Source organism: Haemorhous mexicanus, chromosome 1, assembly GCF_027477595.1.
Source record: "Haemorhous mexicanus isolate bHaeMex1 chromosome 1, bHaeMex1.pri, whole genome shotgun sequence".
Classification (NCBI taxonomy): domain Eukaryota; kingdom Metazoa; phylum Chordata; class Aves; order Passeriformes; family Fringillidae; genus Haemorhous; species Haemorhous mexicanus.
This window is the reverse complement of record NC_082341.1, coordinates 122,737,766-122,751,927: the sequence shown is the minus strand read 5'-3', so window position 1 is coordinate 122,751,927 and position 14,162 is coordinate 122,737,766.

The following is a 14,162-nucleotide window of genomic DNA, read 5'->3' as shown; positions in this document are numbered from 1 at the left end:
AGATCTCCATCTCTCTTTTCAGGCACAGAAGTGAGGCTGAAAGGTCAGTAGTTCCTGAGGTCCTCCTTTCTACCACTTTTAAAAATGGGTGCAATGTTGCAATGTTTCCCTTTTTGCAGTCAAATGTTTGACTCTAGGGTGTCTGTGTATTACAGTTTTTCCTGTGTGACCCATCATTTGGACCAGATATATGAAGATTTCATCCTGGAAGAGTTAATTCACAGTAGTTCTTAATTTAATAGGTGTCTAAGCACCTAATTCCAAATGGATTCTCAGCTATTTCTTAACCCTGTTGGTATCCTGGGCACCTTGGCATGATACTTCAGTCAGAGAATTCCTAGTGGCCTTCATTCCTGTTGCTTGGCATGATCCCTTTCAAGCAGCACACCTGAAAGTGTCCAACTAACTGGTCAGTGCCAAAACCACGACAAGAGTCACAAACCATGGGCGTATTTTTCTGACCTTCTTGGCAAGTTATGATGTAACAAAATGTTTCAGGATGTCTTTATCATTTTGGGTCACAAATAAAACCCAATGACCCATCTCAAATGCTAAGCAGCCCAGTGCACGGAGCACTCAGTCATATCATGCAGGCTTATTGTCTCCCATCACTTGCTTTGGAACACAGATTTAAAGCCACATCTTACCCTCCCACCAGAAAATCTTCTACCAGATCAGGAGTTCACCAGCTATCACACAGTAGCATGCTCTAAGATGAATCCCTCATCCCTTCTTGCTGAAGCTAATCTATTTAATATAAAATACTTAAAATATTCACAGTAAATATTCAGACTCTATAGCTTAATGACAATGGCTGTTGCCTGGAAGACTGGGTTACTAATCACTGCCCTAATGAATAAACATCTGAGATTTACAGATTGTGAACAGTGCCAAAGAGAAAGTACTCCTTCCAGACTAGGGTGCATTATCTGTGATTTAGCCATGAAATTATTACAGCTTCCTTCTGCTCCACAGGGGCAAATTCTGACTGGAGAGACCCCTGGGTTTGGGATGAAATTATACTGGCAGTGAAGAGACATTATAATGATAGCATTCTATACAAAAATAAAAAAGATCCTAAGACACATTCTTTAACCCAGTCTCAGTATTGTTGTAGCCTACAGGAAAGATTTTGAACCGAAATTGCAAAGTTAGACTGACAGTAGTGCTTTTGGATGATTGCTTCTATTCATCAGACTTCCAGGCCTTAGTGAAATCAGGATGAAGAGCGTTACATTGTTTTTTCTGTAGTGGAGGCTTAGGAAAAAAATGTTGTCCTATTCACTTATTATCAAATCTGAACAGTTTGCTTTTGAAATGTTAAACGTTACCCCAGTTGAACTCTCTGTTTTAGGCAGTAGCTGGTTCAGACTGCCTTTCATGGGACTCCAAAATCAATACAGAGAATGAGAGATAGATGGGAAAATATGAATTAATCCATTAATTTAAACTTCATCTTCAAGTCATTATGCTAAAAAAAAAAAAGAAAAAAAGTTTCTAGTACAATGGACTATTTTCTTTTCTCAAGATTCTGGTACATTGGACTTTTTCTTTTCTCCTACGACCCACTTAGAAATCCAGAAGCCATAAAGTTTTGCCTTGTCACAAGCTATAAGTTATGGTGGCACAGCAATATTTTTTACTGTCCAGATAAAAAAGGAAATTACTAACTCCATCCTTGCCTGGTGATGCAGTTAGCTGCCTGAGGTCTCAGTGGTTTCACTTCATTTAACATGAGGAAGTATAAAACTGACATATAAAAATTCCCTTAAGCAATCATTCATAATTGTAAAAAAACCCCTTTTTGTGAGGTTTTTTGATCTATCCACACATTGATTTTTACGCAGAGAACGTCTCTTTTTTTTACAAACAAAATGTTCTTTCATATTTGTTACATACTTTTCTATTTTGGTTTTTCTTTGTTTTTACTTTGATACCATATTTAAATTTATTTCTCTATGCCCATTCCTTGCAGCTTCTAAGATGACTAAATGTTGAGATTGTGAGAATCATCTGCCTTCTTCAGGTATTGTTGGAGTTTCCAACCTTGTTAATGAGGCCATCTTGATTTTTTTTCCAATAAAATCCTTTCAGTGTTTCAGTGAAGTTACTATTGCTGTTCTTTTATGTGTCTAGTCTCCCAAATTCATTGGGAGAGAAGACTACAGGACTTTTGAGAAGGAATTCTTGTTAACAGACCATATAGATTTCTAATCTGTAATTATGGAGCTTACAAACCAAGGGTACTTTGAATACTTAATTTCTGCAGATAGGCTATATTTATAGGAAATGTTGATCATACCATGGTGGTTAGAGTTCATTTGTAGAAGGCATTTGGAGTGATTGAAAATATTAAGGCAAATGTACAAATACTAATGATTTGTGTGAAACACTGAGGCCAGTATTAGTGTATTCCATGCTGTCCTGAACATGTCAGCTCTGAGTGATATCAGCGCCATGAAGGAGAATGGCACTTTTCCTTTCTTGTTGAAAAGAAAATGGATGACTTTGCAGAGCCAAAACTCTTTTTCCTTCTAAGTAGCTACCAGCTAATTTATACTTACATTGCTGATCATTTTAGTCAAGGTAAAATGTGATAAGAGTGACTGAATATCAAAGAACAGTTGAAACAAAAAAGTGTTCCTGCACATGGATTAGATGGGGAAGTCAGGAAGGGAAGATTTCGTTTTCAAGATTTTGTGAGGAAGCTATAAATAAAAACATGCTCTAAATAAAGTTCATTAAAAAAAAAACAAGCCAAACCCCCGAGAATGATAACTGTTACTTGTTTATAATGAGTAGTTAGACTGACCTACCCACAGCCTTCTCAGAGAAACTGTATATGGTCTTTGAAATTTGTGCAATTGCAGCAATGTGAAATCATCAAAATCTCTGCTTTTAAGTAGGAAAAAAATTCTACCTTCATGGTTGTAAAGAAGAAGCTGGAAAATGGGATCCCAGAAGGCTTAAGATAGAAAAGTGAGTCATGAGACATAAAAAAGTTAAAAATATAATTCTATTGATTTTTATAGCAACCTCTTAGCTCTTTGATGTCTGCCTGAAAATCTATAAAGAGTTGTCACAGAGAGACCTTGCTGATGGCATCCAATGCCTCTGAGCTCTTAAGTTTGGCAGGGAGAGCCTCTGCATTCAATGCCATGGTAGCAGGTTAGATCATCTCATCCTTTTCTTTTACTGTATCTTCCATGGAAGAAAAATTCATCTGCATAGGGCTTGAGTGAATGAATATAGCATGCCACTGTTAACAGTTAGGATATGATAGACTGTGTGTATGTGTCTTTTTAATTTTCTAGAAGTTAAATGTTGGTTACTCAGGCAATCAGTGCAAGACAAAGGAACCTGCCAAAGATAATTCAACCCACCTGCACTAGACACCTGACTTAGACTGGGATGAATTACCCTTGAGAATTTGAGAGTACCTTGAGAAGGCCACTTTTCCTCACTGGCTGTTACTGGAACAGGGACAACTAGGTCAGGCAAGCCGTAGCTCTTTCAGGTGCTTCATGTCAGGTGAGAGCCCTAATTGGGCCATTAGGCTTTATCCACCGATAATGACTGTAAAAGGAAATTCCTCCTGTGAACTCTGAAGCTGTTGAAACACAATGTCTCACTTTACTGGGTGAAGTCCCTCTGCTTAGCATAGGGACATTAAGGGTACCAAAGGAAAGTTTTATTCCACAAGAACAAAGCCGTGCATTTTTTCCCTATTCTGGGACAAAATATAATTTTCAATAGAAATCTTCCAGTAAATGCTAGATTCTCAGGCTGGAGTAGGAAGCTGACAGCCTGTAAGGTGAAAGTGGACCACACTGTAAGTAAATGAAAGCAAAAGCTTACAAAGAGAGTCCTCTCCAGTCCTGGGGTGGAATGCCTGTCCACCTGCAGGCAACAAATACAAAAACCAAAAAAAGTCTTACTAACACTGATAATTTGTTTTAGGTGTTTGAGTGGGTAGCTTGCAAATTTTATGTGAATTATACGACCATGATGTACATAAAATCTCTACAGACACTGTTGTAAGCATGGTCTGATATCCAGATATCATATTTATTTAAGTACTATATACTTTCTCAGTGGCTGCTTTGTCTCAAAGGATGATAAAATACTCAGGGTCTTACAGATGGTTCCCATTTAGAGAAGCAATTGACAATTGAGTGCATATAGTTATCAAGGAGAACCAAACCTATATTTTCCTGCATTTGCAGACACTAATCAGAGAGAGAAAACTCTTTGCTGATAGCTTTAAACCCCATTCTCACTGGGCTTGTCTTTTCTTTAAGCTTTATTTCAAGTGCTGGCTCTGGCTGTAACCTTGGCATTTCTAACCCAGTCATGAGAGTGCTGTGGGTGTGTGACACCTTGTGACTCCTGCTGCTATTTCTGTAGCAGCAACAAGACCTCTCTATGTTACAGATGTAGGAAATGTCTTTTGTACCTGTGAATCCTTAGCTCTTGTAGTGACCACAAAGGTGGGAACTGGGTGGGTTCCACACTTACTGGCTCTGGCACTCAAATAAATGTTTTCAGGTCGGCAGTTTCACTGTCTGTATACACATACATACACTGCATGTGCCTGAATTTAAATATTTGAGAAAATGCCTCTCCAAAGATTTTCTGTATGCCTATATGCTCTCCCTGTGGTAAAGACTAAGATTTTACTCCTGCTGTATAAAATGAAAAAGTTTTCACAAGTAAACTGTATCTTAACAATTGGATTGAAGTTTGAATGATCAATGGAGGAAGATAGCTGCTAGTCCTGTCAGCTACAGACCGTGTGTCATAGACTGACGGGCACTGGGCCCTAGGAGTCTGGGTCCTGCCTGTTTCATTAAGCAGTATGAGGCTGACTATCAGCTATTAGCATGCAGAATATTAGAAGCACCATACCTGTCAAAGAGGAAAAAGGACCTCCATACAGCTTTATCACTATAATCCATTCATCAGTTTATTGAACTGAAGCTTGATGGGGGGTTTCTCAAATGCATGTGATGCCCGTGCCATTATGAGTTTTGTATTTTGATCTCAGATTATACTGAAAGCTTTGTGCTAGTTGTATATCTGAAGTTGTTCCAAAGTAAAAGTTGTTTCTTCCAGAGCGGAGTGCAGTTTGTACTTACCACAATTCCCCAGAGACACCTATTTCATGGCTTAGGGAGTTAGAGGTGGATAGAAATTCTTCCTTCCATTTTGTTGAGTGTGCCATCAGAGGCATTCCCTGCCCTCCTGTGGTTCTCCTGCTGTTGGCTTTCAAATTTGAGCCTTGACCACTTTATATCTGGCCACAGTGCAGTGAAATCGTGTGGCTACAGCAAGGATCAGGAATGAGGCCAAGATATGGATTAGAGAGGTTCCACTTGATGACAGGCTGTTATGTGTGCTTTACAGAGGTGAGATGGTTTTATGATAAGAAAGATTTACATCTGAAAATTAAATGAAATGTGCAAGGGAGAAGATATACTTTGGTATCTTTCTGTAAGCTTCAGTGCCATTCTCAGCTACCAAACCCCCCTCTGCAGCCACCCCTCCATCTCTGTCCTTTGTTGGCTAAACTGTTGGCTCAAAATCCTAGAGCTCTTGAGAGATCTTGGCAGAGGTTAAAGCTGCTTGAATGCCTGGGCAGATTTCTGTGTGGAAATCTGGAAAGTTGGCAGAGGACAATTTTGTGGATATTCTCTTTTTTCACTCTGTTTAATGACTGAGAACACAGTAGCACTATAAATGCATAGAGGTCATACTGTTTTATGTAACATCAGAGTTCAAATTTCTCATCTTCTACATCCATGGTTTACAATTGTGGTTCTCACCCTCTCTGTCTGGATGCTTGGACAGTGCTCTACCTTCCAGAGAGATAGGAAATGTAATCATCACCATTCTTGAACCACAGTGCATTGCTGACAGCTCTCTTCCAGCCCTTAGTTCACTAGAAAACATGAAATTTACTCAGGAAGCCTAAAATGTAGAAAGTTCTTACATATACTACCAAATAGTAGATGCCTTGTTGTAGTGGATGACTTTTATGTTTTGTTCAAAAATGCTTCAGTGTCCTTTTCAATGCTGACTTTAAGGTCTTCTTTAGACTGCCTCCCTAGAAAAACAGCAAAAGCCATTGATAAAACTGGACAGCTATCATGAGGGAGATCCTTGTGGATCATGCTGGTAGAATATAGATTCGACATTTCCTTCAGCTTCTTGAAATTTAAATGTTTACTTGTAAGTGGTGGAGCTATAAAGATTTTGGTCAGTCTAAAAAGCTGAGCATTTTATTTTACCAGAAACTGCAAGTTTGCTAGGATACAAATCTTGTTTTTTGTTTTATTGATCTACATTCTATAAACTGTATTTACTATGTCAACAAGTTTTCAATCTTTTGTCGTGTAGTTTCATTCCCAATTATTTCAATAAGTGCATATTTAAGGATATATAGAATTTTTATATACATTGTTCCATAGCCAGGAAGCTGGATTTGCTAAATGTTTGTTAAACTCTGACATTTTTCTTTATAAGGGATGAGAATTCTGTAACATTTCTGCACAGCAAACAGAGCTTGAGTGAGCAACTGTCTGAAAACCGGATACACAAGTGGGTGAAACTTGAGTCTCTTAAAATAGAGGCCTCCAAAAATTTGTCCAAGATGTCTGGCAGGAACACTGTAATGAAAATAATCAGATTTGGCATTTGTGATGTCTTACCTCTGTGGGGTACCAAGAAGAGATACTGAAACACATATTTTCCAAAGCAAAGAGTGTATCCACAAAAAGGCTTTTTAGAAGAAAGTTTCCTTTCATCTTTATTTTGAAACTCATTATTTTCCAGGATATGATGTTTCGTGACAAGTAGTTGAGATGCTGTGATAATATGACAACAGTAGTCCAATGTTCTGGAAAACTAGCAAAAGGAAAGATGCAAAATATTAAACTGAATTGCTAAGTGGATTTCCTCATTTTTGTTCTATAATATTGACACTGTTTTATCAAAAGGAAAAGGAAGGTTCATGTTGTCAAGGCATAGGGTAGGACCACAGTACTTCTACAAAACAATGTATGTGTTTGAAAACTAAGCTACTAAACTTTAAAAAAGCCTATATTGAGCTATTTAGAGGAACAGTACTTATTTCATTTGTACTTGGGTGTGCATGTCAGGTAATCAGAACAAAATTAATATTGGTGTTTGGACTGTCTGTGAGGTGAATGAATCAGGTGCTAGAGCCTTTTACCATCAGTCTTCCTCCACATACTTCAAGATGACATCTATAATGAGCTGTTCCATCACCTTTCCAGGGATGTAGGTGAGGCTGACTTGCCTCTAGTTCCTTGGGTCCTCCTTCTTCCCCTTTGTGAAGACTGCAGTGACACTGGCTTTCCTCCAGTCCTCAGGAACACCTCCTGTTCTCCATAACTATTCAAAGATAGTGGAGAGTGGCCCAGCAACAGCATCTGCCAGCTCCCTCAGCACTTAGTGGCTGCCCCCGTTAGAGACCACAAATTTGTGGGTATCAAGTTTGCCTAAATGATCTCTATCCTGATCCTCCTCCAACAGAGGGAGGAGAGAAGTGTTTCCCTCTTTCCTTCTGTACCTGGGACTCCTGAGGGCTGGCCTTCTGAAGGCATTCAGCAACTCCCTGTTTTCTGTACCCTTTATCACCAGGGCACCCACCTCATTCAGCAATGAACCCACTTTTCCCTAGTCTTCCTTTTGTCACTGATGTTCTCAAAGAACCGCTCCTTGTTCTCCTTGACATTCCTTGCCAGATTTAATTCCAAGTGAACCCTAGCCTTCTTTGTCACATCCCAGCATACTCTGACAATATTCCTACATTCCTTTGTCCTGCTTTCCATATTCTGCAAACTTCTGTCTTCCATTTGAGTTTTGACAGAAGTTTCTTACTCACCCATGCAGGTCTTCTTGCTTGATCTCTTACTCATGGGGATGCGCTTATCTTGAGCTCAAAGAGAGTCATGCTTGAATATTAATGAGTTTTCTTGGAGCCTTCTAGAGCCCTAATCAGTGGTGTTCTGCCAAGCAGGTCCTTGAAGAGGCCAAAGTTAGGTCTCCTGGTGTCCAGATCTGTAATTTTTACTGCCCTGCTCCTTCTATGCAGTATCCTGACCTCTGCCATCTCATGGGCGCTGAAATCAAGGCTGTTCCCAGATTTCACATCCCCATCCAGTCCTTCTTTGTTTGCTAGTACAACATCCAGCCCACACCTCTCCCAGTGGATCTTCCACCACCTGAGTCAAAAAGCTCTCATCAGTGCTTTGCAGGAACTTTTTGGACTGCATGTGCTGAGCTCTGTTTCTGCTTTCCATCAAACATCAGGGTGCTTGAAGTTCCCCATGAGAAGCAGGGCCCATGAACAGGGTACATCCACTTTTCTAGATTCAAAAATTTGTGTTCAGCTGGACAGGAAAATTATTAGATTTTCCCATACTTAGTATAAATATTTCTGTGCAATTTTTTGTACCTTGGCCTTCATCAGCATTTTTATCTGTGTACATGTCTTGTCTAAAGATTTACCTATTTCAAAGCAAACCAGAGTAAATCACTGCAAGGGTGTCTCTGTAACAATTTCACACTAAGCTCACAAATTAAAAATATGTTTAAGAAGAAAAGTAACCTTAACCTGGGTTTCTCTGCAGAAAGATTTTTTATTACTCCTAATGTCCAAAAGCAGTACTTCACATTATGAACTAATGGCCTGTGAAATGTCATTTAAAAATAAAATATGTGTTTGAGTCAGAGGAATAACATCTTTTACTGTCTTACGGTTTTTTCCCCACTGATTTGAAAGTAATTTATTTTTCTTCTACTTTTGTTTTAGAAAAATACTTGATCTGAGGCTAAAAAAGGACAGACTTAATTACAGACCATAGCTTTTTTTGTTTCAATTTGCACAATTTTGACAACAGTGCTTTAAATGCAGGGACACTAGCGCAGCTTAATTGAAATTCTGATGATGTTTTTTGCACTAATTGATACCCATGTTGGCAGACTGAGCTCAGCGACCCAGGAATGAATGGACAGGAAGAATGAGACTATCAGCTTAGCCTTGCAGGTGGTCTTTCCTGATCAAGATTAAAGAACATTGGCAGGGCACCACAGGAGAGCTAGCACTGCTGATACCCTATGCTATTCTCATTTTGTATTTAAGCACAGGATTTCAGTGTTCAGGCTGAGATTTTCAGTCTGACTCCATTTGCAGTAGTAATAATAATAATAATATCGAAAAAAGACTGAGAAATTACTTGATCATACTGTGTAAGGAGGTTGGCAAGGAGAAAATGCCAGGTACAAAAGAGGCTTTTAATCTTGCAGAAAAATAGATAGGTGAGAACTAATGATTTGTCTTGGATTTAGCATGAACTCAGATTAGTATGAGATACAGATTAATAATGGGGTAGAAGTAGGGTGTTAATAAGCTCTGGAACAAACTTCCAAGGGTATGTTAAATTCCGTGTCCTTCAAAGTCTACCACAGGGCCTTGGTCTCAGCACAAATTAGACTGCCATGATATCACATGGCCTACTATATGCAAAAGAGCAGTCTAGACAGTTCTGGCCCTTAAAGACTATTAATCCTGTTAATTCTTACTTTTTACATAGTATATTCATCAGAGAATTTAAGAAAGCAGATCAGTAGCCCCTGTAGAGATATAGGGCTGTATCTCAGGGAGGTTAAATCACCTCTTATAAGATGTTCAAGAAGACAATGCATAAGAAGTAATGGCATATAAAGTATTATATAAGCACTTTGTCACATTGTGCCTTATCAACTGGACACAGTAATCTTTGGAAAAAAACTCACAGGTGCAGTTAATTTCATTTTATAGTTAAAAACAAAGTAGGGGACTAATATTAGGTAATTGAAAACAAACAATGGCAGAACATTAGATTAGACTGACATAATGATCTCTTCTCTCAGTGCTTCTAGAATGTACATTGGACTCTCTTAAGTTAGTAGGTGAAAAAAAATACAGCCTAAACCCTATTTCAGTTCCTTCAGAAGCCTCCCTATAGAAAGCTATTTTTGAAGGCAATCTTATCCCATTTGGCAAATGTTTGCATGAAGAACTTCTATTTATTTTTTAAATTAAAGAGTATAACAATAGATGGCTTAGGGTTAGGGCAATGACTGCAGCAGTTTTCCTTGATAGGGAGAGGCTTTGTTGAAACTGTGGGGCTGAAAAAGCTGACAGGGCACTTAATCTGGCTTCGTGATAATTGAAAATGAGATGGCCTATTGGCCTGAGATGTGCATTTGGTTTTTATGGAGCTGTACCAAGTCAGATCTTAAGGTGGAATCTATAAATGGCTTTAGTACATGTGTGCCAGACTATTTCTTGTTGCTTTTAGTTTCATAAGGTAGAGCAAGTACTATTATAGACCCCAACCGAAAACCTGCTAAATTTCTATTGATGATAGACTATGCAAGAATGACTGTAAACAGAAGGGGACAAGATAATAAAAAAACACATAAGCATTTTGAAATGTTGCCATATTGTTTATATTGAATTCAATATCTCTATTGCACAGCACAGTCAGCTGCCAAGATTTTGTGCATGACAAGTTGTGCCAACATTTGTATTCAGATGTTCCAAATCTTGAGAGGAGAAGAAAAAAAGACATTTTAAATTAATCAGATAGTAGAGACCTTCCTCCATAACATACTGAAACATTCTCTGGTACTAAATGTGATCAGCAAGCAGTTCTGAATGCGCTATCACATTCATCACTGATGTTTATTGATATTATATTTCTAGGGCAATAAATCCAGGTTATTGTTAGACTGATATTGTTCTTATGAACTAAGGTTCATTGACCTAGAATTAGCTTTAAGAATAAGCTCTTTCCCTAAGACTGGGTGTCTTACACACATGTAGGCAGATGCACATTTTCAACGCAGTGCTTTGGTATAAATTTGAATTTAAACCTCTCTACTGTACCTGCTGATCATAGATAACTGCATTCTTTTTAAAAACAATTAAATCCCACTGTTATCAATTGTCTGCAGCTTGAAGAGCTCACAGTAGCATGGCACTTTCAGAGCTGAGCAGAGACTACTTATGCTTAGTTTGCTTCTTCTGATTGGTTAGGAATGGTCACAATGTGGGGTTTGTTTTGCTCCTGCCCTGCACAGATCAGCAGAAGAGTGAGTTCAAGACACCCTTAGACGTGCCACTGGGAGCTGAAATCCTACCCATAGGATCTATGGGAGGTGGAGTGAAATGAGAGCTTGTAGTCCCACTATGGCTGTGTTTGAACAATCAGATCCTTCAGCTGAGGGGCTGGTCAGCTGGACGTTTGCCCATGATATGAAGCAGGGGATGAGAGGAAAAAGGAAGTTCTAGCAGAATATAGTCAGGATTTTGGAAGTCTCTTAAGCATCCTATCCTGTAGTTTGCATGCTACAGGTAAGCTTATCAGGTAGGACAATAGCAATATGATTAAGTCACGTGAGTTAGATTGGATCTTATTAGAATGGATGCATTCTAGTTTTCATGTTTAAAAAATGCTGCTGCTATTTTTTTTTTTTTTCTTTGGTGGGTGGGCACTGTTTTCGTTTAAATTTAGAAGGTGCAAGAACATGAAAATGCAGCAGCACAATCATATCATCATTTTTGATTCAAAAGTCAATGGCCCTCAGAGAACCATGCAGCAGCTCATTCATCAACAGGATGGCAAGCAGGAATGTAAAATGTGCCGGTGGGTTATTACACATGCTGAGCCTGATTCTCCTCTCATGTACACTGTTAACACACAGGAGTAACAGCACTGAAATCAGCATTGTTATGGTGGTACATGTGAAAGAAAAGTCAGGCTTTCCATGTGTCAAACTCTCATCACCTCTGTCTGGGAAGGAGAGCCATCTAAAATGCTTTGGAGGCTACATTCATCTAAAATGCTCAGCTGAACCAGCACTTAAAAATTGATATTTTCTTGTGTTCTTTGAAGCACTTAGCTAAATAATTTGAAATACATTATTACAGAGGCAGTCACTGTCACCGCCAGAGCCAATGTTCCTTTAGAATGTCTGTTTTATGAATCTTGTTTTGAGTATTTTTCATAGTAACTCAACCATTTTAATTTGCTTTGCACCACGGAACAGCAAGTTTGCAGCCTTTGTAAATTCCCACTCAAAAGCCAAGAAAAACCTTTGTTTTTCTTGTTTCTTTCTTAAATACAAAAAAAAAGATGAAAGTTTTTTTGTTCTTCTAGCTGAAGATGTGCATAATAACATGAAAAATGTCTTTCTTATTTTGAATGTTGAGACAGAGGTTAAAATAGCTAACAATATAATCCTACAAACAAAAAAAAAAGATCTGTGAAATTAGTATATATCTTCATGTACTATTTCCCCTGCCAAGAAAACTCTCAACAACAATTTTTCTACAGATCACCCCTAATATTCTATGCTCAGTTTTGACTTTCAAGTCAAACAGCTAAAACTTGATTTGTACCTTAATCCTGGATATGCAGTCCTTCCTATCCTTCTGAAGGCATAGTGGAATTCAACCATTCCCTTCTTATAGATGATGAAATTGAGAGGGTATAGTTTTGTAAATATTGAGACACCTGGACTTGAAAAGTTTCTTGTTCCACAGAAAAGTAAACAAATGCCCAAAAAATTATGATAGGACTGAAAGAAGGCGCATAGTTTGTGTGGAGGATGGAGGAGTTTTCCATATATCAATTTTTCAGTGGGCGTTTCTTGAAAATGCTACAATTTTTTAGGAGGCACAATTTCTTATTGCATGAACTGCAAATAGGCATCAAGCAAAGAGGTATTTATGATACCAGTGAAGAAAATGGTAGTTTCTTCTCACATCATAAGTGGACTAAAACATTTTGGGTACAATTGATAGTAAGTTAGGCATTTTCTCTGATTTATTTTATTATCATTTTTTAAACCAAGGAAAAAAAGTCTGTAAAAAGCTCCTGATTATGAAAGAGAGTGAAAACACTCAGGGTTTTTCTGCGCACATTTTCTTTTTGAATCATGCTTTTGATATGTTTGCAATGCCCAGATTTACCTGCTAAAAATGGTCCTGGTGTTGAAGTCACTTTTCTGTCCCACCAGCAAACTTTCTTTCAGACTTGCATGGTAACACTTACAGTCACCCATGAGGAATGCTGCCCAGGTTGGTAGGCAGAAGAATATTGATCTGAGGGCATCCACATATTCCTGGCTGGTGCTATTACATAGCAATAGGTTGGTTAAGGCTTCCCTTCAACAGTTGCAGCCTTGTCTAGGGTCAAGGTTGTACCACCTGCCCCAGCCCCTGAGTACTGGAGAGAGCCAAAGCCCAGGTGCTGGTAGAGTTATCTCCTTCCTTGGATGCTGTTCAACATAGAAGCTGGAGTATTTTACCATGGAATGCTCTCTGATAATTTTCTTGGTATGCATATTATGGTTGTTTGATATTTTGCATTAGTTATACTCCATTTAATGAAAAATGTTTCTGCTTATGAAAGTTTTGCTAGATTTTAAGCACATGGGTTTAAGTTTTCCCAAATGGGTATTTGCTTCAGCTGCTTTCTTTCCTTTTATTCTGTCTTCCTCTTGAAGTTCCTTTCAAAAACGTTCTGGTTATTTTCAGTAAGCAGGTTTGAAAAGCAGCAGAAATACCCTTTTAACCCAAAACAAGAAAACAAAGGAAATTCTCTTTGAAGATCTCAAGCATCCCTCTGCTTTGGAGCAAGGCATGTAGTAGAAAAGGAGCTTTCTGTGCTCTGTTTTGTGTCTGTGTCTCCTGCCAATCTTGTGTTTGGCCAATTTTTGTGCCTTGGAAAACTGCAGTTTACACACTCACATGAAGTTGGTAGAGACAGTTTGGATTTTATCAGCGAGGTCACAAATGAGGAGACAGAGGCTCCTTCCATGGGCCTTGCTACCAGTTGCAGCTTTTATTCCCATTGCACAGTGGGCAGGGCTGGGAGAAGGAATGGAGCACCTCTCCAAGGGAGACAGACTGAGAGAGTTGGGGCTGTTTAGCTTGGAGAAGAGAAGGCTCCAGGGAGACCTCATTTCAGCCTTTTAGTCCACAGAAGGGATTTGTAAATAAGAGAAAGTGACTTTTTACATGGGCAGCAACTGAAAGGACAGGCAGAAATGGTTTTAAGCTGAAGTAGGACAGGTTTAGTATA